At 42.5% G+C, this 27709-nt stretch overlaps 1 protein-coding gene across 12 annotated transcripts in view; it reads right to left on the reverse strand.

Annotated features, from left to right (window-relative positions):
* Window positions 1-27709, reverse strand: part of ELAVL2 (ELAV like neuron-specific RNA binding protein 2) — a 110768-nt gene that overhangs the window by 79125 nt on the left and 3934 nt on the right. For 2 of the 12 annotated variants that reach the window (XM_017816417.1, XM_017816411.1), the window contains exon 1: window positions 9230-9709. The exons of 4 other annotated variants lie outside the window; for them this stretch is intronic. The gene's annotated coding sequence lies outside the window, so the exon portion shown is untranslated. Of the gene's footprint in view, window positions 1-7228; window positions 7330-9229; window positions 9710-9955; window positions 9999-27709 lie in introns of those variants that run through there. 6 more of the 12 variants (XM_017816415.1, XM_017816408.1, XM_017816421.1 and 3 more) reach the window with 6 other exon arrangements.

A 27709-nucleotide genomic window follows, 5' to 3' on the forward strand; every position in this document is an offset into this window, starting at 1 on the left:
AACCAATAAGTGTTCACCTCTAGTTATGCTTGTTGGCTTCAAGAGTTGAGACAAACAGTAGATACAGAAAATTTAAATAAATCCCAAGATCTTACTCTGCCTTTAAACTGAGTTGATGCATATTTAATGTTAATGGATAAATAAAAACAGAGGTCAGAGCAGTAGTTTTCTGGCATTTCAACAGGACAAATGAAATGGATGGCACTGAAACAAAGAGTCCATTACAAAACTAAAATGGGAACATAAAAAGAAGGCATATATGCTACTAGCATTCCTGCAATCTGTTACCCATTTCAGTGCAATGGCTATGCACATATATGCTCAAAGAAAATTCAGAAATCCAAACACTGCACTCACAATCTCCTCCTCTGCTATGAGGGATGGCCCCAGTACCTACTCCCTCCTGCACTCATCTTCCTTGCCAGAAACACTCTTTAGCAGACCAGGGATTCAAGGGACCACCTTCTCCTCCTCACCGCTTGCATGCAGTTGTCACAGGGTCACCTGGAGCAGCGTTGCAGGAACTTTAACTACTTCTGTAGGTAAATAAGTACATTCATGCCCCACTGTTCCATGAGTTATCAAAAGCTATAAGGCCATTCAGCACACCCTTCTCCAAAGAAGTTGCTTAAGTCCAGGCATAGTGGTGTCTACAGCATGTAAGGGAGAAGACTAACTTCAAGAATGCATTCAGAGGTACCCTGAAAATAAGTTAATAACAAATAAGAACTGAAGGAGTGCTCCACTTTGGTACTGAAGCTAAAAATCACATGCCACAAACACTTAAAAAACCCAGAACTGGCAAGCTTACAAGGCCAAGTTTCAACAGTAGGCATACAAAGCCTTGCCCCTTTTTCTGATGTTTAGGTACTTATTTTTTCATTTTTGGTATCCATTGCAACAAATCTAAACCAGTGAATTTAACTTCTTGAAGGCATTTTATAGATCTATTATTAACAAGATACATTATAATGAAATCCTTACCCGATTTTGTCTACATGAAGATTTGTTTTTGTTACGTTAGCTCACTGTTAACATAACCCTGCAGCCTCCTACTCGCAAAGGTTGACTGCCCAAATCTCACTGTACAGAGAGACAGGTCTAGGTTCAACACTGTCAAAAACATATTTTTCCCTGCAAAACTCCATTTAGATACCACGAATGCTAATGTTTGGAACGTATCCACTACTGACTCTGAAATTAAAGACAAGGCCAGCCTAAGGAGCCCCCTTTCAAATGTTCATGCCCCACGCACGGCATGTAGGTACAGTCCTAATGGCCAGTCTTCGCAAGCGAAGATTTGGGAAAGGTCATTAACCCTTCGAGCCTGCGCAGTGGATTTTTTAGGTGAGACACAGCGTGCGCTGAACTGAGCCCACCCTTTAATCCTGAGATTCATCTGCTGGGGCCGAGCAAGCTTGGACAGTGGCAGTGAGGGTCTCAGGACGTAGGTTTGTTTAGAGTGACCTTCTCTTAGATGGATTGCCTTACAGGGCTGACAAGCTCCATCTGCCCGGGGGGCTGGGAATCGAACCCGGGTCGCAGCAGTGAGAGTCCTGCACCCTAACCACTAGACCACCAGAGGCCCCAGGTACAGTCCAAGTACCTGAAAAAACCACTGGAATCACTACGTCATCACGGCAATTCAGCAAGGTGGAAATGGCACAGACTATCCAAGTACCTTCTGTCAGGCCTCCTCCTCTACCTCACTTCAGGTAATATGCCGTAAGTCTTCATCAATACACATAACAAACAACAGGCAACTATAAAAAAAAAAAGCCAAAAAAACACAGGAAAGATGACTCCAATGACCCCCTTCTGAACATAATTCTACTCCTGAAAAAATATATAAGAACAGTACTGGAAAATACAATCAACAAGGACACTACTGGTAGAGAAGCTGAATTTACATTACTTTTCCCTTTCCATGGCTGAATCTCCTCCTCTCAAACCTTACAAGCTAAAATGATTAAGGCATTTGTCTCCAAGTATTTAATTGCATTTCCAAGAAATCAACTCTGTTCATCCATTCTGTAAAATAAATCCTACTAATTTCACTTCTGACCACAAGATTTGAAGTCAGTAGTCCTGCAGTCATGCAATGGCAATTTCATTCCACAAAAATGCATAAAGCTTATTCAGATAAATCTGAGTAAGTACCTAGTTAAAGAAACTCATCCTGATGACTCTGAAAGCAAATGCAGCTAGCACAAACCTACCAGAAAGGCTGGTCAACACAGTGAATATTACAGTACACCCTGAATACCCTTTCCTACCTCTGTGTGGACTGTTTTGCAACAGTATTCAGGCAGTAAGCATTCACAAAACTGCATATACACACTCTACAGTATGTTATAGCAATTCAGTTTATTTTCACAGTATAACACTTTTACCTGTACTCCATGATCAGCTGAAGAAGTCAGGAAGGCATCTTAAGACTACAGTACAACATCTCAGCACTTTAGTATTTTCTAGCTTCTGAGTCATAGTCAGCTGTTGCAGGTTTACTAGGATATACCTATTTCTTTGCTAAATGCAGCAATCCAAGTTACCTGTTCTCGCAATCTCTGACAGCCTCATCTAGTCCAAGAATCTCTTAGCTGTTACTAATCACCAGTCGGACTACTTGAGCCATGAGCAATATCAGGACTGTGTGAGGGAATGGAGAATCAGCATCACCGATGTTTTACAAAGTGAAGTCTAGAACTTCCTAGAATGGGAACTGATCCTAGGCTGGTGCACTCACCGCCAGCACATTTAAACACCGAACTCTCATCTCAACTTTTATTAAGCAAATATAGCTTTTTTCAAACCCTGATTACATCCAGGCTTACTATGACTACTAAAACAAAGTAAAACACCTGTTGCTTAAGTATAGGAGGACCATGAGGAACAGTGGCTCAGACAGAACAGGAAATAGTGCGGTACTAGTTTAATCACCATCTGGAAAATTTCAGCTTTTTCCCAACCTGAGTTTTTCAAATGTATGCAAGTAAGACCTTCCCATTACAGTTTTTCACATTACATAATTACTGCTCTTAAAACTCCACATATTTTGCCAGCCAAGTCAGATTTAGACTGTGAGCTACTTCAAAAACTTAATGTGGGGTTAGAATCCTTAAATAAGCTTCTGAAAAGCGTGCTTAAGATTTCTGCCATGAGCTGTTTCTGTTTCACTTGGTTTTAAAGCTCAAAAACTGCACTCCATACAAAAACACTATGAAAGCCAAGTGTTTCATTGAGGTCATCTTCCCAACGTGTAGTTATTGTATGCCAAAAAGTCTGTGTGAAACACATGCACTTCCAAACACAACGAAAACCAACAATTAGCTGTTCTCTGATCAGAGACTGTCAAATTTAGCATTACATTTATTTGTTCAGTGGCAAAGTTATTAGATACAAAGAGTCCCTACAAATTAACAATAATGCTTACTGGGCAAAAGCAGTTTGCTTAATATTGGCAGTTTCTCTGAGCTTCAGTGGGAATCCATAAGGAACCCTACCTATGTTATTTAGCCACAATACACTCAAGATGGCTTTCAAAATTTCAACAAGGATGAGGCCACAAGACATCTTGATCTGCCCCACCAGCTGTAGTAGCTAAAACTTACAAGTTCTCCTAACACCAGTCTGTCTAGAACTAATCCTTCTGGGTAAATCAAACTAGGTAGATTTACACAGGCAACAGATCAAAAAAACATGTTGCATCTTCCTTCAGAACGGGAATTACAGATGTCAAAACCCAAAACACCATCAGCTAAACACTGGATAGTGCTGTGATTTTTTAACTGATTTGAGGGCTGTCAGGAAAAGAAATCTTTGCGCACTAAGGCAACATTCTCTCACTTTTCAAGTATTAGCAACAGCTGATAACACTCACTTGCCCTCTGTAGATACTAGCATCTATTAGAAAAGCATTTCAGTAAAAGCAAAGATGGCAATAAAGCCATACTGAAATGTATATTCATCACAAACTCAGTTTATCCATTAGCTCAGGATCAGTTTTATTGCTATGAAGAACACCAGTGGCCACAAATATAATCAAAAGTCATTACACTGTAAGACAGCAAGTTTTACTTATAAAAACAGCATTTCAGCATCACTGTTACTAGAAAGGAGCTTGTGCTTGCATCCTTGTACTATTTTTAACTGTAAAGTCCACCTCTGCAGTGGCATTGACTTATTTTAAGAAGCACAGAAAAGCTGAACTATTCCTTGGGCTTTTAGAACACTAGATCACATATCATCTATTTCCTACTTAGTCCCCAAATAAAGCACGCTTAGCTCTGTTCCCCCAAAAATCTAGCTTATTATTACAAGAACTTTAATACAACTCAGCCTAGGCCTCTACTGTAGTTTGAATATTGCCATTCAGAAACCTGGGACATAATTTGAAAGTGTTTTCTCTCTTTTTTTATACAGATGCTCCTGATCTAGTGGCTATTTAGAACAATTTCAGCTCAGAACATCTGGATCACCCAGTTCAATCTGAAATACGCTAGATCCCAGTTTCTGAAGAGGTAGCAAGTAAATCAATGACAACAAAATACTAATAAAAGGATCTTTCTCTCTCACTTAAAAACCAGCATGTGGAATGAATCCAGAAAAGAATGAAACTCAACGTTTGCATTAGAATGTATAGTCACAATAAATTTACATGCAGAAACATTATACTAGCATGATTACACTAATAATAAGAGATTTACTCAAACAGGAATATATCGAAGTACCCATCACAAAGACTAAAGCAACTAGAATCTCCACTGCACATATAAAGGATCAACCACTCCACGAGAACAAACCCACAAAATTAAGACATCTATTGTTGAAGCAGAAATATCCACATAGGTACAAACAGAAGACATTTGAAAGGGGCATTAAAGATGCACTTTGTCAGATTATAACACGTGTGATAAAATTCCTTAGCAGTTTCAAGGTCATTTGTATGTGTCCATAGTTACAAGTGGTCCATATATCGTAGCAAAACTTCAAATACCTGTATTTCTCTCTGATTAAGTAATATCCCATTTTAAACAGTGCACACAGAATTACCAACTCTGTATTCGCAAACAAAATTATTTATGTATAACAGCTATAAACCAGTTTCAAAGTCCACTCCTAGAGCTACCAGCTCTAACACAACATTTCTGAAAGGTCAGATAAAAGAGGGATGAAAAAACTGAATGTAACTTCAGGCTTCAAAATGCATGGGATTAAAAGAAAAAAGTGAAAACTGAAGCTCCAACTAATACCCCAGTGTCTGTTTACTCAACCAAACATGTACCCACTTACTGGAACACTTTCTGGGCTCCTTCGGTTTAATTTAAAACTGGCCATCAAAGCAGACACAAATCAAGTCAAGTGGTGTGGAGTTTTTCAGCCCCAAAAAATCAGAAACTTGCCACCTTTCAAGAAAATATTCATATCTCCTGAAATACCCACCTCATCAGGTGTTGCCACTTTACCAAATATAGCGTTTAAGAAAACCAGCCCCCGAAGTCCTGCCCTATGCAGCTACTGAACCATATTACTAAAGCTGTCTTCAAAACTTCATAAATATAACAATGCCTTTTAGCCTTACAGACTTCAATCAAATCAACTACAAGACTACTTTATAAAAAAAAAAATTGCTGCCTATTGTTTTGTGTGGTTTCTGGATAGCTTTTTTTTTTATATATATATCAGCTTTCCTCTCCTAACAAGTTACACCTGTATTTAAATGGGCGCACATGGAGGTTGCAGAGGTGAAAGGGGTACCAAGCTGCTTGGCTGCTGGAGTTCTCACCACCAGAGCTACGCCGATTAAACAAAATCAACTCACTCCTCACGCACGCAACGTGGGAACGGGATTCTTTTTTTTTTTTTTTCTAGTGGCAAGAAAAGCGGGCAATACACACCCCTACAAAGAGCAGCGATGACAGGGGGACGATCGCTCAGCCAGACCCAGGGCGGCCGCGCCTCCTCAAGCACAAAGTACCCCCGAAATAAACTAAAAGCAGATGAAGCGCGCACCGTGCCGCCCCCATCCCCCTCGGCTCTCTTCTCCAGCGCGGCAATTTTCAGACCCGGCAGGGCCGACTCCCAGGGCGGGACCCTCCACACCTCCCCCCCAGGGCGGGGTGCGGCGATCAGAGCGCACCGGGTGTTCTGCCGGGGTCGCCGCTCCCCTCCCCATCGCCGGGAGCGCTGCCACAGCCCCGCAGCGCCCCCGGCCCGGCTCCCCCCGAGCCCCGCGGTCGCACCGGTGCGGCGGGAGCGGCGGGCACCGCGCAGCCCTGGCGGCAGCACCTCCGCAGCCAGCGACAGCCCCCGAGGGGCTCCACCGCGCCCCTCGACTGCCCCGCCAGGCCCGGGGGCGCGGTCAGAGGGTGGGTACAGACAGTAGGGTGGACATGAGCACTCCGATTAGTGCGAGGTCAGGCATGGACAAAGGGGAAGGGGAGTTGCAGCCTGCGGGAAAAAAGGGAGCGACGCTCCAGTGGCAGGGCCACACTAAAGAAATAGGTGGGGTGAAAGATCATTCAGCGGATGCTGCAGACTAAACAAAGGCTTTACTGAACAGTTTTTGTCTGAGAAACAGGTACTTGACTCGCCCAATTAGCACCACACGGAAAAGAGGGGAGCGGAGCAAACAGTCAGAAAATCCTAAAGGGTAAAGGAAAAAGCGATTAAACCCATACAGTATGACTCAGGAGGGAGATAAAAGAATTGATCGCAGAAAAAAAAGCCCCACTGCCAGCAACAGGGAGCCCCTCTTGATCTAACACCACCAGCATCCTGGAGTTTGCAACCGACACCGCACCAAGCCGGTCCTGGCGGAAAGCCCCCGGCCACCTACAGCAGCAGGAGAGGGTGATCCACTCGCGCCATGTTTTACCCCTGTTCCAGGCGGGACCCTGGTCATGCGCCCACGGCCCCCGCCCAGGCCGCCTCCCTTCCCGCCGCACTCCCCGGGTGGGATACAGCCCTCTCCGGCTCCACTTCTCCTCTCCCGCCCCATGGCGAGTCCGCCGTCCCGCGGCCAGGACCACACGTCTCCCCGTAAGCCCCAGCCCCGTCCCCTGCCCCTCCACCTGCCCTTCCTTCAGCAACCCAGGACCGGCGGTGCACGTGCTCGCTGTCCCGGGGGAGCGCGGTCACCGCTGCTGCCGCCCGATGCTCCGAGCGGAGCGGGGGGAAGGTGTTTGCTGCTCCGAGAGAGCCGCGGAGCGCCCTGCAGCCACCTCACCTGATGGCTCCGGTGATGCCGGTGCAGCCCCTGCCCCACCGACGCAACCAAGCTAGCGGCACCAGAAGGCAAATGGCCCAGTGACTGCCTTATAAAGGCCCCACAGCCCGCCCCCTTGGCCGCCTCCTGAGTGACGCTGCCGGCGGCCACTCAAGAAGCCCCGCGCCCTCGGGGCCGCGCCCCCGGGTAGTGCGGGCACCCCACGGCGGCCGCTCCCCTCCGCGGAGCCAAGGCTGGGCGGGCCCTATGCCACCACTATCTCGGAGCACCTGCGGGCGCTGGGGAGAGCAAGGAGCGGAGTCCGCTGAGCAGGATAGGGCGGGAGCTTGCCTTTCGAGTCCCCGGTGGGGTCAGCGGCAGGACCCCCACAATGCTTGCTCGTCTCCCCAAGGTTACCGACTAGCCGCCTTTCCCTGTAAAATGCCGAACCCCGGAGGTCTGACGCTGCCTCCTCTCCGAAAATGGCTCGGTGGGGCAGACGAACCCGCAACTCGCCCGTCCGACGGGGGGGCGCAGCGGGAGCGAGCGACCCGCGACGAGCAGCCGTGCTGGCTCAGAGCCCCCCCCCCGCCCCGCCACGGGCATTAGCCATTCCGAAAGCACTGTCCCGTTTTCCCGGCGGCGTCCGACAGCGAGGGGAACCTCCCTCCGCCCCCCGCAAGGTTCGGCTGCCGAGCCCCGCAGCCGCACTCCAAGGCTACGCTCCTTCGGGCCGCTCATCCCGCGCGGGCAGCGCTCCAGCGAGTGCCCGAGGGAATGTCGCTGGGAGAAGGGGGAGTCCTGTCCCCGCGGGAGCGCATGGCTTGGTGTGCTCCCCGCCCTCCTGGCGCTCCAAAGACTAGTGAAAATAAATCTTCTCACCGCCGGTCCCTGGAAACGACGGAACACGTTCAGCTACCAATTTGCCTCGCCTATACAGCTCTCACATTAGTTATTTTCGTACGTGAAATAGGTGGGTACGGTATAACGTGTTGGGCATAAATTAAACAACAACAGCAGTGCTCGGGGCCGGTCCTTGCCGGTAGCGCACACGCCGCAGCGCCGGCGTTTACCATCGCCGCCTCCTCCTCCTCCTTCTGCCCAGACCCTCCCACTGCCGCGGGGAAGGAGGACGAGAGGACGGGAGACGCGCCCGAGGACGGGACGACCTGTCCCTTCCTTTGCCCGGAGCCCCGCTGGGACCCCCGCCGCGGTTGCCGGATGCAAACTTCCCCCGCGCACGCCGGTGACCGCTGTCCGCGTCTCCGCCACCCCGGTAGGACCACGGACAGAGATCGGGGCCGCCCCGCCCACGCAGCGCTCCGACGCCCCGAACAAAGGGACGCGCCCCCTTTCCCGGCGGGTTATTCATCCCCGCGAAAAGACGTGGCCCCTCTCCAAAGACGGTCATCGACTTCTCTCCGGGAGAGCTCAGCGGCTCTCCCCACCCTGCCGCCCGCCCTCCGCGCCCGCTGACAATACGACCGGCCGCGTCTTTGTGCGCCGTGGCCCGCAGCCGCCTCCCAGCCCCGCAGGAAGCCGCGAAATGCCGTGCGGCTCTAATGCAATTAAGCGCGGGGAGCCTTATCCCGGCTAATCTGCAAATGCGGGTTTATCTCCTCAAAGTGATACCGTCTGCCTTCACCCGCGCGGTGCCGGTCCGTCCCCTCGGATGCTCCCCGCAAAGAGACGTATCCAGAGCCCGAGGGGCGCGGAGACGCTGGAACTTTACAGCTGGGCCAGCCCAGGTGGGGATGCGCACGCCGTCCTGCGTGGCCGCGATGCGGTCCCCCAGTTTCAGCGGCTGCCCTCCCCACGCTGCAAATACTTCCAGCAACTCAGCTCCGCGGGCACGCTGCCATACCCACGAACTGCCTCATCCAGCGCCGTCGGCACGAACGGTGTCAATACGGAGCAAACACAGGTGATGAATGTAATTCTACACGGCATGCACCGCTGGAATGGGAAGCGTGGACCCTATCGCACACGTATAATAAATGAAAGAATGAAGCCACAACTTACCTTCCTCTCCTCGGCTTAAAAAAAAAAAAAGTAACGGTGCAGTTCTCCCAATAAGGAGTAAGAGGCAGATGGATAGTTCTCTCAAGACAAGAGCTAAATTGGGGACAGTTCTAAAAGGAAGCAAATAAAACCAAACCAAAACCAAACCAAAAAAATCCTTTCCCTCCCCCACCCCCGACAGTCCAATACTGGCGGAAAAAAAATCAAAAATAAAAAAAAAATGGAAAAATAAAAAAAGGAAAAAGGGAGAACTCAAAAGAGAGAGTGACAGGACGACTCTCCCTTCGCAACCCAATGGAACAAAAAGAGGGGAGGGAGAAATGAAGGAACAAAGAAAAGAGGGATGGAAGGGCGATTTTAAAGATGCTCTCTCCCTCTCTCTCTCCCCCTCGCTCCCTGCCGGTCACTTCCTAGCGGCTCGCCACCCGAGCCAACTGCAGCATCGCGGAGAGCGCGGGGGGCCACGGGGGGAGGACGCCGTGCGGTGCGATGCCGCGCCGTGCCTCGCCGGGAGGCGGACCGCTCCGCAGATTTATAGCAGCCCCGCCGCCAGGCTCCTGCCCGCCGCCGCGCCGCGCCGGGCTGCGTGCGTCTGCGTGCCGCGCCCGGCGGCGCGGCCGCGGGGGCGCGGCGGGGGGCGTGTGTCCGTCCAGGGGCGGCCGCGTCCCGTCCCGAGTCCGCCCGGCCGCTCCCGCCCCCCCCGCGCCGCAGCCGCCCCGCGCCTACCCCGGCGCCACGCGCGGCAGCGGCCCCGCACCCGGCGCAACGCAGGCTGCTGGCGGCGCCGCGCGCCCGCATTGGCCCGACCGCGCCCACCCGGCCCGCCCCCGGCGAGGCGGCGGCCGCCCATTGGCCGCGCGGGCCGCCACTCCGGCGGGCCCATGGCGCCGCGGCTCAGCCTGCGTTGCGCCGTGCGGGGCCGCGCGCGGGCGGGCCCGCCCCCGCAGGGCGCGGCGGCCCCTCCGCCCCCAGCGCCCTCAGCGCGGCCCGCGGGGCCCTCAGTGCCCACAGGGTCGGGCGGCCGCAGCTCCCGCAGCGCCGACACTGCGCGGGGCCGCGGCCGCTCCCGTCCTCCCGGTCGGCCACGTGGGAGCGGGGCGGCGCATCACGGCACGCCCGCGGCGGCCGGCTCTCGGTGCCACCATTCCTTCGCCTGACGAGCTGCCACGAAAGCAGCCTTTTCTTATTTGTGTGTTGTTTTTTTGTGGTTTGGGGCTTTTTACGTGGCTTGGTTGGGTTTCGCTGCTTCCCCGCTCTCCACCCTTTCTGTTTTATACCCGGCTCTCGCAGCTCTGGCAGTGCCTGTGTCCGCACCGCCCGTGTCCAGTCTGAATCGCCGCCCGGGGACTGCTCTGGACATTTGCCCTTCTGCGACTTGGTGTATTAATGAGTGGTATTTCTTGTAACAAACATTTTGGGTGAGAAGAAGGAAAGTGAAGAAGGCAGTGGAGAGAGGGAGTGAGGGAAGGAAGCGAAGCAAAGAGGGAAGGAATGGAAGAGGGAAGGGAAGGAGGGAGAGACAAGAGAAGTAGGTTGAAAAAAGTTTGTATTCATTATGCAATTTCTATGTCTTGCATAGATAAGTGTTTGCAGAGAAAGAGAGTGTGTGGTATGGAAGTCACAATTCTGCATGGTGTTCTGAAGCATGCCTTTTACTCCTTAAACTGTTTGACCTTCACCACAGTTTGTCATTTCTTTCCAGAATCAGAACAGCTTCCTAGATGTGGCTTTTCTTCTGTATCTTTTCTGACACAGAACACACAAGTGCATATCGTGTATTTCCAACAGCAAAGGCAGAACACCCTGCAGAAAGGAAATGCTTATTTGGAATAGAATTCTAAATTAGAATTCTGGCATCTGTGTTTAACAAGGTGCAAAAGTAAAGAAGAATGCAATTTCCAATAGAGACATACCGTTTCAATGAGAGTGCTCTTGCGTGTTTATAAATGATTAATACAATGAATTGTGTATCATCTCTTTATTCTAATCTCCCTATCCTACCACTGTGACAACAACTGAGAGTTATACAGGGACTAATTTTACATTTTATATAATTAGTTTTATGCTTAAGGCATCTGATGTTTTTCTAGAACACACAGTCTTATCATTTACAATGTATCACCAACGTTTTGAATCAGCAGCATTCCAAAGAGGGGAATAATTCCCTGGTGGAACAAGTGCCAAGCTACTGGCTCTAAGGACTGAATAAAGAACGGGGTGGGGGTGGCTACTTCCTCAAAGCTGTTATACAAAGTCCTACGTGAAGTGATGTCTATTCACACACAGTTTGTGGAATTGCATGTGTAAATTGTGCTCTCAGCAGTGTCTATTAGTATTGAAGAAGGTCCTCTGAGTTTACACTGTTGTTCTGTTTATTCCTGATGTTCAGTCTTGTTTAATTATGGCAACTTTTACCTTTTGATACAGGAAAGCTGCTTCTGAAAGTCTCCTAATGATATTAGACTCAACTTGCTCAGGTTCTTTATGCTGTGGTTGCATACATCAAAAAGTTTTATATATATCTCTCTTCCAAAAATTAAAATGTTATTTGTTATACCAAATAGAAAACATTTGCAAAACCTCTGCCCTGTGTTGCTGTTTGAGGAATTACTAGATTTAATTGCTGGTTACTTTCTTGTTTTGTCCAGCTTGTGCTGAATGTGTTTAAGTAAACAACAGTATTCCTTAGCAGAACATCAGCAATGTATGACGAGAAAGAAAAGCAGAAAATAAAAAAGTCCTTTAAAATTCTTATCTATGCATTGACACTTCACTCCCTTCCATTACCCCCCCAAAAAAAACCCATATACAGCTGTTCTTAGAACTAAAAAACTCAAGTTTAAAGGGAAAACCAAAATGTATGCTATTAGAAACCAGAACGATGTCTTTCTGAACCTTCAGGAAATTAAAGGAGACTGCTTTCAACAGCTTCCCTCTCTGGTCTGATACTCAGAATTCCAACTTCATCTTGCCCCCTGCTCCTCCACTCAAAAGGAACAATCTCCATCTATAATTAGTGACCAGCTCTTAGAGGCAAAATCCAAACTTTATGCATTTTCTTTAGAGATGTAATATCTCAACCGATAATGTACTTGCATCTGTTATGTTTGTCAATATATGGTATTAAAGTGAAATTAGGCAGAAAATAGCTGTTAAATCGAATTGCCTTGTCATCAGCCCTTCTCATTTCTATTCAGAGGCCCTTGATTCCAGCAATGGCAGAAGAAGGAAAACTAAATTCTCCCTTCTCCCAGGAAAAAAACACGTTTTCCTGTTAAGTTCTTCTTTGCTTAGTTAATATGTCTGTAAAGAAATCTTTATGATTAGCGGTAGTTGTCTGTCTGGACACAGCCTTTAGCTAAAACATGTATGGATTATTAAACAGGTGTTGGACATGGAACAGCTACCGCAGGAGAAAAGGATGGTGCTTGTTCAGGCATGCTGAACCTTCTTGAGTCCCCTGGCCGGGACTGAGTGGTCAAGAAATGGCAGTAAAAGCAGAAAAAAAAAAGGGGGGGGGAGGGGGACACCACGAAAAACTAAGAACTCAAAAAAGAGAAGCAGGGCTGGCTGCCGAGGGAGGGGATGGGCCGAGCGGACCCCGCGGCCGCCCCGTCAGCACCACGGACAGCGGCGCGGCCCGACGGCGCGGCCGGGCTGCGGGAGCGGCGGCCTCGGCCCTGGCCCCATGGCACCAACGGGGAGCGTCCCCCCCCTGCCCCCAGGAAACACCCTGGTAACGCACAGGATGTCGATGTGGGCTTATCTCTCTCTCGAGGGCACTCCAGATAAACTCGTGGTGTTCATCTACTGCCACACGGATGTGTTTGAATGTGTACGTGTATGTCCGTGTGTGTGTATATATCTGTGTGTGTGTGTGTGTGTTTGTGTTACTGCACCCCGGGGGACTCCACGGGGTCCTTCTTCCAGTGTCAACTTATGTTTGTTTCCACTACTTTGACAAATAAACGGCAATAGGCATGTAGGTTTCAGATCCAGTCTTCAGACACACAGCTCCTGGGTCAAAGCATACCTGGCATGCACTCTGCCCTTCAGTACAGGAGCGTAGTTGTTTTACCTAGTTCTTCTCTGAGCCTCTCTGTGGTGATAAGATACGGATATCATACAAAACTACAGCAATATGAATACTGCAGCTGAGGCTGCTGTATCATTCTCTATTACACAGCAGTGTCTGAATATTAATAAAAACTACTTTTCAAAAAGAGGTTAGCATTTGGGTAGGGACAGGTAAGGGAGGTGTTTCACTTTTTTTTTCAATTGAGACTAAAAAGGTATCTTAAAGCTCTGTTTCACACAAGGTAATCACAACTGCTCAGATTTTCTATAGACAACTTCACCTGGAAAAAATACAATACCTGAAAGAAGCCGTCTATTTATCCAAATTATATCTTTGCTTGTTCCCTACTGTGACCAGGGAAAGGCAGATTACTGCTGCACCACAGCTTACGTAGCTTCTTTATTGAGGATTTGTATTTCCAGTGGTGCAAAATGCACATTTAATTGTAAAATAAGACTGTGTCACCTGCCAGTCTGTTGCTGCCATCAACCTCTTTTGTGCTTGGATCAAATTATTGCACAACAGAGAAAGTGACAGCATCAGGGCACAGTGACAAAGCTGTAGTTTGCACGGAATGAAGACCGAGGCCCAGAGAGACACTGCAGCAACAGAAACAGCTGTCTTATCAGCACACTGCAGAGATAGAGATGGCTCAAGAGGTCCTCAACAGATAATGACTTGAATAGCTTTGCAATGCGCCAAACTTCACGCTTGATAAGACCAGCCCAGTGTAGAGAGCAGCAGAGATCGAGCTCTATTCTATTTCATCAGTGCTGTAAATGAAGAAATTGTAATTCAGGTGGCACAGCAGCCAGTACGTTGCCGATAATCCAGTGAAGTAAACTGTCATTACGATCTTTTCAGCAAAGAGAAATAGGTTTCTCTTACTTGATGCTGCTTTAATGAAAACACCTTAACGTCCCTGTCCCAAATCATGTCCCAGCAGTACCTGAACTGGGGTGAGGGTTCCTCATCTGTTTCGCTGTTGTGACATTGTCTGAGTTCCAGAACAAACCATCCATTTGGCTGTCAAGTTCCTTACAAAGGACAAAACACTTCCACATTGAAACTGCAGTAGCTTATTTTCAATTCCCCATTTCCTCTGCAGGAGAAGGAACTGCACTGTGATTTTTAATAAACAACAGTCAAACTAACATTAAAGCACACAAGCTCAATTTTGTAGCAGACAATACAAGCATGTGTTTGTGACCACAGCTAAACAAAAATTAATTGCTGCTGTGAAAAGGATCTATAATGACCTTTGAAATTATTCACTTGACAAAACATGAGCCATGGTACACAATAATACGTTTTACAGCAGAAAAAAAAATCCTGTTTTCAAGCTGTGTTTTCAGTTTGACTAATGGCGTCAGATTAGAATACTGGAGCTCCACCTTTTACCAGCAGAAATACTTTGTTTAAACTCAGTTCAGCTTACCTTTGATGTGTGTTTTTTCAAAGAAAGCTTTGTAGAAAATGCAATTGAAAGGAATACAGCTGAAGCATATAACTTGAGGTCAAAGAGCATTATTTTCGAAGGAAGGGTTTGCTACATTCACTTAATTCCTTGTGATTGATTCTTGAAGAGCCAGAGTAACTGCACAGGCTTGTAATGTTATCTATTGGCCACTAAGGCTAACTTTCAATCTTCTTTGAATAATAAATTAAGACAAGATTAACTTTATTTCTTAACAAAAGACAAGGTACTAAAACCAAGAGGAACCTGAAACCTGATGACAAACCTAAGGACTTACTGCTCAGACTTGTTAAATGGAGGGCAGAGAAGCAAGACTAGTTCTGTTCTCTGACAATCTAACCCCATCTATTTGTCCTTAGCTTGTCACTTAGACATATCTGACAGCAGGAGCTAGCAAGAAAAAAGAGGAAGAGAAGTAACAAGGACCCAGAAGATGAGTCATTTATTTCATGTTTTACGACAGAGCCAAGAGGAAAGGCAGCCTCAGGTGGGGAGGAGAAGGGAGGCATCTTTGGCACATGCACTTTGTTAAATACACCTTTTTGCTTGTCCTTGAGATCTGGGGACTTTTCTAATGATGTGGGAGAAAGTAAAAATACAGGGTGAGTGTGACAGAGCAGAAGGCAGGTGTGGATAACTTAGGTCCACTGTGCAGTCTTAACACATGCAAATTAGTACCAAGTAGATATCCCAAAATTAGCAAAACACTTGGTTTTTAAGATGCGTTTTAGAGTTCACAAGTAGGTAGGTAGTTTGATGAAATTCACGAGTCGGAAAACTCAATTATAACAATCTGCCCTTGCCCGTTTTTGTGGGCAATACGTAACCAGAGCCTGAAGTGATTGATACCCTTGCCAGTGAGACTATGTGATTGTGAGGAGAAATAACCTTGTGTACAAGAGACAGTGAAAAGCAAGAATGTAATCAATATTTTTAATGCTGGTTTTTATCCAAAAATAACAAGTTCTTTTAAGTTCTCCAGTGAATCATCCCAAATACTGTCAATTCAGTTAGACTTCCACCATAACAATAAGTTTCTCCAGGAAAAAAGATGTATAGTTATAAAGTAACTGTAATTAGTATATCCTCTCGTGGTATTAAAGCTACAGGAAATATTGACTTAAAAGAAGCATTTTACTTTTTTTCAAAAGCCTGTGTCTGTTTTCATTTGTTGAGGTGGAAAGCGCGTATTACTCAAAGATAGCTTTTTTAGCATGCCAGCATATTTCCTGCTGACAGCACAGTGAAGCAATATAGTAGCTGTTGCTACCATTATTTTATTGAAGAAGTCCTTGTAAATTCCAAAGTGTTTGTATAAGATGTAATTAGATCATTTTCAGATAATCAGATCACATAGGTAATAGATGGAATTTTTCTGACCTCAGAAGTCCTTAAATACATTCCCTAAAATTTTAAGTATCAACTTGAATCTTTTGTTTTATTCAATTAAGATAATGACTCCAGCTGGCAATTATGATTCAGCACAGGTACACATGGTGTTCTGCACTCACACCGGCAGGATTTCAGAAGGTGCATGAAACTAGTGTATCCTTCTCCTTCTCCAAATGAAGTTCATCTTTAATGCTCACCTGCTATAACTGCCCAAGCGTGGTGAGTGAACAAGTGTCTACACACTCTTGAGAAAGGATATTAAAAATGCTTTTCTCATGACATTATGTTAAAGGCAGTTACCTCCTTTTTCATGAGCACTCCATGTTTGCCACATAACTTCAGATAGTTCTTTTTGCTTACTTCTGTATGTTACACATTACAACTTGTTTATAAAGAAGTGGCTTAATATTCAAAAGATGTGGAATTACACTTTGCCAATTATTCCTTGCAATTACTAGATAAGAAAAATAAATCTCACTTCCAAAAAGCACTTTCCTTATCTTACTTACATAGATCATCAAGATTTTTCTTTGATCTATCAATCTAAAAAGTATCTAAATAACTAGTTTTTATTCTTTTTAATGTAAAAATTGCTCACTTGTAGATGACTTAATGGTCTTTCACTGGTGCTGGCCCTGTTTTCTTGTCTTTAAATGCTGGAGGTTTTGTTTCATCTGCTTATACAACTCAGTTTTTGTATCAGAAGTACTATGCATAGCTTTGTACTACTTTGATTGTGCTGGATATGAGTCATCAGCAAAATCCAAATTGTAAATGATCATGCAGCTGCAAATATCTAAAAGGTTATTCAAACTAATAGTAGTGTACCCCAATGTAATATGGTTTAGTGCAATAAAATATGTGATAAAATTAAGGTGAATTATTCTGACTGATGTCATGGACATTTACCCTGCTGAAAGTTCTTCTGTGTATCTGGTCATTAGACAATAAGGTAATAAATATACACACTGCAGAACAGATATGAAGCTACTATATTTTTTCTTTGTTGTTTTTTTTTTTCCTTGTAACAGGTATTCAGGAAAAAGGGACACTAGTCAGTCTTATTTCTGCTTCTTAGTTCAAAAGAAGCCCCCAAAATTACAGCACTAAGAAATACATATCTTCCAGGAACAAGCTTTTGGGCAAATTCTATTTTATTCTACAATCACAGCATGTTGCATAAAGTGGAGAAGTAATATACGTTGATTTTTAAATGTTTGTTGCCAACCTGCATTGCATCTCATGGGATAAAAAAGAAGCATAGTGTTAATTAAATTGCTGTAAAAAGGTTATACAAAAATATATCTTGAGAATACTTAGAGATAGTTCCTTGCCAAATGAATGACTGTATCAAATAAGGACCTACTGGAGTATAACTTTTAGGGTCAAGATGTTATTTCTGTCCATATTTTGGAAGATGGAACATAGTAACTGGTTATGAAAACTGTGAACTGCACATTTGTTTAAGTGCTAAATACAAAATGATCTTTTCAAAACAGAGACACCTACCAGCAAGATAAAGCTCAATAAGGACAAGTGGCAGGCAAATGTGATTTTTAGAAAAGTAAGATCATAAACAAATGTGCAAATAAAAACCAGAGAATAACAGCAGTGCTGAAGAAAAGGTTGTAAGATACTACTAGGAGTCATGGGAATATGATGTTGCAAGAAAGAGAGATTTCACGCTGAGATGTATAAACAAGAGTGTAATTTGAAAAGACATATATGAATACTCTTCTTATTTGACACTGATGAGCTGAAAATAGAACATTGTATCCAGTCTTTCCTTGTTTTAAAAAAACTGAAAAAAGTCCATAAAAGGGTATTGAAAAGTATTTTAGAAAACGTTGATATATTTTGAGAGATTGTTTAGAAAGAGAAACAGTGACAAAGAATATTTGAAAATGGTTTTAGAAATCATCATTATTATCAGATTATGATCAAGTAGTATTCGTATGCATTGTAAGTTAAAAAAGTAAATGGCTTAATTCACAATGCATAAAATCTAGTTTAACAACTGGAAAAGATTCTCTAAGAGTAGTTAAGCACTGGACCACATTACTTAAGAAGTTGCTGAGGTTCAAAGTTGGATACACAGCTTATTTTCCCTTGGAGAATAAGATCTTTATATCAATCAGGTATAATTTCCCACCACCAAAATGACTAAAGTTCTAAATAGTGCTTTTTTCCTTTTTGTCTTTTAAAATAAGTTGAACGTCTGAGGGAAAAAAAAATCACAAAAAATCCCAAACCAAGCCACCAAAAAACAAAACCAGACCACCCAAAAAAAAAATCCACCAATCAAAAAAAAACCAAAAAAACACCCCAAGAAAGAAATAGATCTGAGACACTAGGAAAAGAAGTGGTAAAGTACTAAACAACTTCTCTATACTTTTTTCTGCTTTTGTCAATAAGCATTGAAACCAAGCCAATAAGAGTCTGATGAACAAAGCTATTTGCATTCTAGAATTTTTTTCCGGATAAATTCAAAGACTGATTTTTTTTTTTTTTTAAATCTTCCAGACCTCTATCTTCAAAGTGCATTTCAGCATTTGACTGTTGACTCTAAATTTGCTTTTTTTTTTGGTCCACATGAAACTTGGGAATCCACAATTAAACTAGCTGCAGTCAGTCTGCATTCTGAAAAATCATGCATCCTTTCATAATTCCTATTTGGGCACTTAAAATGGTGACATATTAACTTATTAATGAGAACTTCAGGCTAAAAAAAACTGCATCAGAAGCATAAATGCACACACCAAATTCCTTCTCTATGAGAAGGAAAAACTGCATTTTAGCCATCATTATCAGACATGATCAACAATGCTAGAGATGTACCTGTAATCTGTAGAAAGTGAAACTACACAGTAAGAAATCTGCTTTTTACCTTCAAATAGCAAAATCCTGGAAAATATTTAAGGGCCGGGATTCAATTTTCATGACCTAGAAATAGCTCCTAATGATGGGAACTGGTGTTGAACAGTGCTTTCACTCTAGTGCAAAATTCTACTAGATCTCCACAATGTTTCCCCAATCATGCTCACAGTCTCATAACGTATCTTCATCATTGAAGATACATTATGAGACTTAAAGCTGATTTAAACCATGCGATACTTAACACAAAACAGAAAACAAAGTCATGTCATGGTTCAAAAAGCTGTAAAATATCTCTCTTGCTACTCAAATTTGCATTGCAAACCTAAGACGAGCCTTCCTCCTTCAACTCACCTTTAACCATACAGAACTTAACTTTCTTCTTTCATTTTCTTTTTTTCCCCTTTTTTTTATTTTTTTTTTTTTAATTTTTAAATGCGCTGACAGTGAGAAAAAGGAGAATTAGCATTATAGGATGACTGGATATTGCTTTTTGATTCTGGAAACATACTGCTGTTCTGAAAAACATAAGATCCACATTTCCAATGTGCATGAAAGAGGATGTAAACAACAAAAGCAATTAAGCCACAATTATTAAAAATCCTATAAAAAGGCTAACTTAGTCTTTCCATCCACAGCCTTTTTCCTCTTTTTCCCTGCATGGAAAATCTGGAAATTTACAAGATTCATACCAGATATATTTATTCCACTTACCACTTCATCAGTGTTCCTACATGCTACAGTAAGACAAAAGGTAAATATCAGGTTACACTCCAATCATTTAATATTTTTTTGGCTACAATTCCTCCTTAATCCCTGTAAAACATCCCCATAACTGTCGCTGAGCACTCAGAACAAGAGCAAGCTAATTGAATAGTGAAACTTACAGCCATCTTCTCACTTTGTAACAGTCAGATATGTGATATTTATTTGCCCTCAAATGGGATCTTACTATTTCTCCCAGTCTTTGTTTTATGGATTCAGATCCCCCATATTTTTTTAGCGTGTTCAAACAGGCTAATACTTTTTTGTGTTTTTCTATCTTGACTGAGTGTTTAAGGCCCGAAAAACCTACTATGCAATAACTATGCAAATGAGCATTTTATGCCATGCAAATACATTGTGTAATGCAACGTTCACACAGTCACTTACTCTGCAGCCTTTTCTGCTTGGAATAATTGCATTTTCCATGAAAGACTAAGATGGAGGGATGAACTATTTATAGCTTGTACCTGCGTGGAATCAACACAGTTTCAATATAGTGTGTGTTAAGATATATACATAAGATAGATAGATAGATAGATATTTAGATAGATAGATATATACAAGTAAGATATATACAGGTTAAGTGAATCAGTATTTAATCGGATACTCTGAGGAAGATGGTTTACTAAAGTACTGTTCACTTTCACATTGTGGGATAAAAAGGCTATTAAGGTCACAAGCAAAAAGGTTTCTCATTAGAGCCGGTTCTACAGCATTACCACCCAGTTTGCCATAACTTGGTGCTAACTTGTGGCAGTGTTGCATCAACCTCTGTCACTGTAGAAAACAAGTGACAGTAGTGTGGTTGTGTGTGAGGTCATTCAATGTCTTCTCTATTGAGAAGACATTAATAGGGAAAGAAGCGAGTGAAGAAATTATTTTAGGCTGTAGGTATTTGAATTGGGAAAGACTACCTTTTTTATGCGCAAGAAAAGCAAGAAACTGAGACTCTGGACATATAAGGAGTCAGATAACAAGATAAAAAGACAGCTGTTACCTCAGTAAAACTTTGGAGGGGAAGTGGGGAAGTACAGACTGAATTCAGAACAGGTATTTTCCCCTGGAACTTCATCCTCAAGCTAATACGAGAGAGTGATGCCCTTCTTTCATCTCCACAACACATAATAACTGATCAGGTTCTGCTGTTTGGAGACATCTTCCCTAACATCTCCCATCAGTCCATGAGACTATGTCTTTCTGGTTCTTGATAATACTGAGACAAGGAGAAACAAGGTTATTCAAAATAACAGAGCTGGGGTTAGTCTTTATATAATTTCTGCTTCTCCCAGCTCTGACTGTAAAGTGCTGATTCAGCCATACCCAGGTATTGTCTGGATAAGCCAAAATGCTCTTAACAGAAAGACGAGTAAACTACAGAATTTTATGCTTTTTTCTTTTTCCTTAAAAACGAAGTTACAAATCCAGAAAATGTTTGCATAGACCCAGTGAGTGGACAGAATGTCTTCTTTCTTGTCTTTAAGTTTTGCTGCCATTGTGGAAAATGACTTTCGTCATTTCCATTTGGGTAAGGCTTAGGAGTAGTGATATAGAGCCATAATACTGTGGCAGCTTCAACATACAGTTTGCTCTCCTTGTTACGGTAATCTTACCGAGATAAATGGAAATATTTATAGCATGTGAAATCAAATGTGTAGAACAATTCTCATATATTTAATGTTTAAGAACTTTTATTGCTTAACACACATATCTTATACATGCACCGTTTTGCCTGAGATAATTTTTGTATTCTCCGTAAGAGCTGTTCTCAAATGGAATAGCAATGTACATCAAATGTACCACCTACTTAATTTTGCAGTTTCATATAAGAATAAATATTATTGTTGCTTTAGGAACCTCTTTAGTAATCGTAAGTCAATTGCCTTAATGTAAAATGTAATGAAGATGTTTTAATATTGTTTGAGTAGCAACAGATATATTCATTAATTATTCTGACATTATATACCGTGGAACATCTCTTTTATTCTTACTGCGCTGCCCTTAGGTTACAGAACAAAGAAGAATCCTTTCTAGTCTTACATCTTTTAACTCCTATTATGCCAAGAATTTTCAGTTAAGCCTTTTCTTTCTTCTTGCCTTGGTTTCATTGCTATTATCTACAGTAGACTTTAATTTTCTCTGATTTTTTTTTCAATTTATAGAACTCTGCAAAAACATCTTAAAAATAAAAATATATTTCAAATAAACCTTCCTCATCAACATACCTAGTCAATTTATATTCATAACTGTCAAGTACTGAGGCATCATCTTCATCAATTTCTGTATAACATCACACCTAATTTTCTGGTTCTCTAAGAATGTTTTCTAATTCTACAAGTTTTGTTTCTAAATTAAAAAGGAAATCACAACAGAAGCAGAGTGGGGATAAGATCAGGTATCTAGCACAAATAAAACAAAAACCTGAAATGTAATGCAAAGAAAGCCAACTACAAACTACAGTTGTTTCCATTTTATTCAGGTACTCCTTACATGTAAAATTATATTTTTCGATTCATTATGAAATATTCTACTTTTGCCCTGTTTTCTTTCAATGCTTATTTTGCATATATTTTCAATACCTTCCATGTTAATTTGGCTCAAGATGCTTATTCTGAATGATAATGTAATAAGAAGGAAATATAAGCAAGTAATAACCGAAGCTGCCTAAATACTCCTCCAGCTGCAGAATCTAAGAACATTGTTACCAGAAGTATGTAGGGTGGCTAGTTTGCAATGAGGACTATGACGCACCATTTGCCATTGTGAAAATGCACCATCTGCAAAGAGCTTGGTCTGAGAATTAAATGCACGTTGTTATGCTATAAACTCACTAGCGCAAAAACGCGCCTTGAATAGTTCAGGAAGCAGATATGTAATTAAGCTACCTTAGACAAGGTAATAAATTTAGAACCTTGATATAGTGGTTTGTTTAATAAACCATTTATAAAAAGAATTAATACAAAATTCTCTTTCTACCATCTGCTTTTCTAAAGCTACTTCCTGCTCCCTTCCTCGTTAAGTGCATGACATTTTGCAAACGCAAATCTGAATTAGCAGCAGTAGGAAAACTAAATCTTAAATACACTTAGAGTTTGATGTAATATAAATTCATATTAGGCAAGTGAGGACGGAAAGCAAAACAAAGAAGTTAAAACATGGAGACAGGATTCACAGCTCAGGATTTCCTGACCCCCATTGTTCTGGACTGAGCTCTGATTTTTGGGCAGCGGTGACACGATAAATCACCTCTTGATAATGAATGAAAAGTAGGCAATAGCTCTGATAAACTCTTGCATTAGCTGCTTTTCACCTATTCTTTACTTGCCTTACAGATAGGACTGACCTCTGTGTCACCGTTCCTCTTCTGGCAACCCAATTCACTTCCCTCAGCAGCTGCACAAGGAAGAGCGCTGCTGCAGCCTCTGGAATCCTCCTGCCCCAGTGGGCGAAGAAGGGAGGAAAACAGCTCAGTTCAGACAAAACTTGTGCTGAAAGAAGGGATGCTCAACCTGGTTCTATGAGACACTCTAGCTGGAGATGAAACTGATCCAAAACTGCTGGTCATACTGAATAAAGGTGCTTGGGAATTGAGAAAGCAAGCCACATTCCTGGCAGTCTGCTGCCTGTGCTCTGGGATTGCATCCTCTGCCTTTTGGTGTCAAGATGTGGAGCATACTGCTGATGTTTACAAGGAATTGTTAGTTTACAAGAGTGACTGCCTGAATCCTCAGGCTGTACCAACAAAACTGCACTCAGTGGATGTTACAGCTCTGTTCTATTTGAAAGACCTTTTTTTCCCCTCCAGTCTATAGGCCACATAATTTTTCTCTCAGCTTGCACTACTACAGCCAAAGCTCAGGAACATTCTGGGTAAAATAGAAAGATGATGTTGCCAGAAGTTTTGTTTCTATAATTGATGGAAAGGAGTTTCTGATGGCTGGCCAAGTTTAACCTCTGCTCTCATACAGGCATTTAAGTTTAAGAAATAAAAAACCAAATTCATCCCTTTGTGAATTCCTTCTTTTTTTCCTGGTCATCTCCTTTGCCTAAATGAGTCATATAGGGGACTAAAATTGTAAAAGATTCTTGCTTTCTCTGATGAAAGAACCATGTTTTAAGACAGCTGCTGCAGTCTGTCTTTGAAAAAAAAAAACTGTTGATGGAACTGTTTTTTTACAGGCCCTCTCGAGTGGTAAGCTGTGATTTATACAGCGACGCTGCCACTGATTGCCTGCATAAAGAAAGCAGCAGAGGACAAATGGCAACACATATGGTCAGACTTCTTTCTGTAAATTGCAGGAGTCAAACTTCACAAAGCGGGTAGAAAAAACCTCAGCAACACTGTTTTTGTAAGATAAGGAAAACATCAGAAGATACTTGCAAAAATTTAAATGTGTGAGGTTTTTAATCAATTACGTGAACTAAAGAACTGTTTACATATTTCTAGGTCTTAAGAAACCTCTGTGTTTTTTACTCCTGTTTATGCCAGTGTTCATGGGCTAACAGACATTGCAGCATCTTGTTGCAATTCACAAGGATTTGTTCCTCTCCAGCATTGATCTTCACAGCAAAACTTCTCTATGAATGTTCTTTATATGGATTTGAACTGAAATTTATTGCTGAAAAGTTCTAGAGAAACCTTCTGGTCTAGCCTGGCTCATTCCAAACATCACTAGGGCTGACAGATATCAAAAGTGAACCTATGATCAATGATCATGATCTATGATCATTTCCCTACTTATTATTTCTCCATTTATTATCTTCTTTAGCCTCTATGCTTGTGCCTGCTTTAACCTTCTCTCTCCTCTCCCATGTTTCTGCTTGCTCTTACTTCTCATTTCTTCCGGAGCAGTCAGACCATCAGATGCCTGGCAAAATCACTGGCAATCTGCATTTTGTCCTCCAGAAGTGGTCCCAGCCACAGCAGAGACCACAGTAACTTCTGCTGAATCTAGCCTCTAGCATTGTATATCAAACTGACACGAAGAGTCTCATCTCCCAATTGGCAACCCTGCAGTAACTGGCTACATCTTGGCATTTGAAAAACCTCTCTGCTTTAACACCTCCTGTTATCTCAGTAAAGTGATGTTTAAATAACTGAACTGGCTTCAATGAACTGTAGTTGCCATTTTCCTGCTTCTTACTGAGAAAAAATGGAGATAATTATGAAGTGGATGAGCAGGTTTAATGAAAGCCGGTTTCTTTTGGTATATTCCTGAAGCAGCAATCATCATCTGTTTGGCTTTTGAAGAGCAACAATTATAATCACTTAAAATCCCAAGGGGAACAAAAATAGAACTTAAATTAGCATATAAAATATACAGCTGGATTGGGCAAGCCTATAAAAATCTGGGAAAATCATTCTAATTTGAAAGCTATTCAAAATCACAAGCAAAATGAGTACAAGAGTATTTCACATGTTTCTTCCTTTTTTCCCTTTCTGAAGTAGTAACATAACAACATTTATAGGATTTTCCTAAAACATGGAAATGAAAACCCATTGTCAAGAAAGAGACTAAGTAAAAATAGGCTAAAGGTGTATTTTCAAAATAACAGATAAACTTAAGTATTAAACCATTATTTTAGCAGGTATTAATCTCCCAAAGCTCTGACTTAACTGTATTGCTAAGTCATGCACTATATTTCAGAGCTGAAAAATAAAAATACAGCTGAGACAGTGTTACATATTTCAGCTTTATCAGACAACTGAGCAATGATAATACCCAAAAGAAACCAATGACATAATAATAAGCTGCAAAAAATGACAATAGCTGTGAGAATTCCAATGTTTCAGACAATCATTTCTATAGTTAACAGAAATTCAGCAATGAGTAAAGAAAATTGTTTTCCTTATGTTGCAATGTCCACATTTTAAACTGTAACTTCATAATATTAGCTTCTGGAAATAAATCTTAATTTCAGTAAACTGTGAACTCAAAGATGGAATTCTTTTTTAATCCCACTGAATATGTATTACTTTTAGTAATTTTGACTTGAAATACTAGGTATAGTTATTCTAACTGAAGGTTAAATAAGACAGTATCTCAGCAATGAGATTCAAATAAAACCACTCAGCTTCTTGTAAAAATTTATTGTGGACAAGAAGACTAGGAATTTGGGTTGCTTATATTTATAATATTATGAAATATCTCCTAAAAAGACACTGTCTTGTGGATGCACATTTATACAGTAGGGTCTGATTTTCATGTCTCTAGTATAAAATACATTGTTTGCCTTTGGTTAGAAGATTCCACATGCTTAGAGATTTTGAAACCAAAACCAAGCAGGTCTTGGTTATTGTTATTTCCATAAGGAGACCTCTGAAATCATAATTTTAAAAAATGAACTAGAGATTGCTGGATTTACCTTCCACTATATCATATACAAATATATTTAAAGATGGCCTGTGAAACTCCTGAATAAATTTGTCTGCATTGCTTTGCTCTGTGATGAGCACCTTGAAGCAAATGTCTGCCCTCCTCCCCTCCCCCCCTGCAATTTTCCATTACTTCATCCTCACAATTGCAAGTAATTTTTATTGCTCCATTATCCTCAAACAGATATCTGTTTTTATACATGTTACTGTGATTGAGAAAGCATGTCTTCGGAAGCCCGAGCTTCCTGAATGCTGTGTTAAGGCCAAAAATTACAGCACACTTACTCATCCTCTCTCTTGCTTTAAGGTAATACCAGAGAAGGCCCAGCAGGTTTTTTTGACAGTCTTCCCAAGCCATCTGTTTCATATTCTGCATGTTTTGAACAACACAGTGTGCCATGGCATGTAAAAACCCATCACAGCACATTCAGTTTAATGTGGAATCCAGTGGTCACTCACTTTTAAAGAAATCATAACTGAAGGTTGGACAGTAATCAGGGAACTTATTTTACCTGTTTCCCCCTCTCCCCTCCCAATTTGCCTTGTAATTTTTTTAATTTAAATTTTACATCATCTGGGTTTAGTATCCCAGCCTGCTTCAATAAATAAAAGACAAAGTGAACTCAATAGGCATTAAGATCTTCATACAGCTCAGAACCAAAACCTTGACTGACTGGTAAATATTGGCTAAAAATATGAATCCTGTACTCCCTGGGTTTCAATGCCCACTCCTGCCACTCTGTTTATAAATTATCACTTCTGCGGATTGTCTGAATGGTCAATAGGGCTACAGGAACAAGAAAGTGTGAAACCATGCCTAGAGGGAATAACCAGCTTTACTTCAAACCATGCTGATCCCAGCAGCTAAGACACACCGTAGAAAAAGTAGTCACTGAAGCAGCAAATACTTCATACACATTAAATTGAGCTGTTGGGCGGAGGGGGGGGAAGTGTTTGAAATTGGAATATTTGTAGATTTGACCTTATGCTGAGGCCATATGTGGCCTTATTTCTTGACACTGCTAATGACATTAAGTATTTAGACCTCATATTTTTAAAAAAAGATAGTTCTCAGAAATGTGTCAATTTTGCATGTCTGTGGCCATAAATATAGATGACTGTGAGGATTTAATTTCTGGAAGAGAAGTAAGTCTTAACTCTCAGATATAACACAAGGATCAAGTGATAGGGGAAGGGAGTCTTCTCCTCACAACTCTGAGAGAAGCACAGCATCACAACACTCTCAACACATCTTCTGCAATTCACAGAAAGAACTTGTCTAGCTGTAAAAACTATTTGCTGTCCACTCAGTAGAATAACACATTGACCACATTAACCCTATCCTTACACCTGCAATTTCTAACAAATATTCTATTTCTGCTAAGCTAGATTAGGCTGACATTTTTGTCACCACGTCACCAAATGACACCCAGGGCTAGCAACACAACTTGTGAACTTCCAAGAAAAACACAGCTCTCATGAATGCCACTCTCTACCACCTAAATAGTTTCATTTCCATAC

This window comes from Lepidothrix coronata, unplaced genomic scaffold (genome assembly GCF_001604755.1).
Source record: "Lepidothrix coronata isolate B3197 unplaced genomic scaffold, Lepidothrix_coronata-1.0 Scaffold55, whole genome shotgun sequence".
NCBI lineage: Eukaryota > Metazoa > Chordata > Aves > Passeriformes > Pipridae > Lepidothrix > Lepidothrix coronata.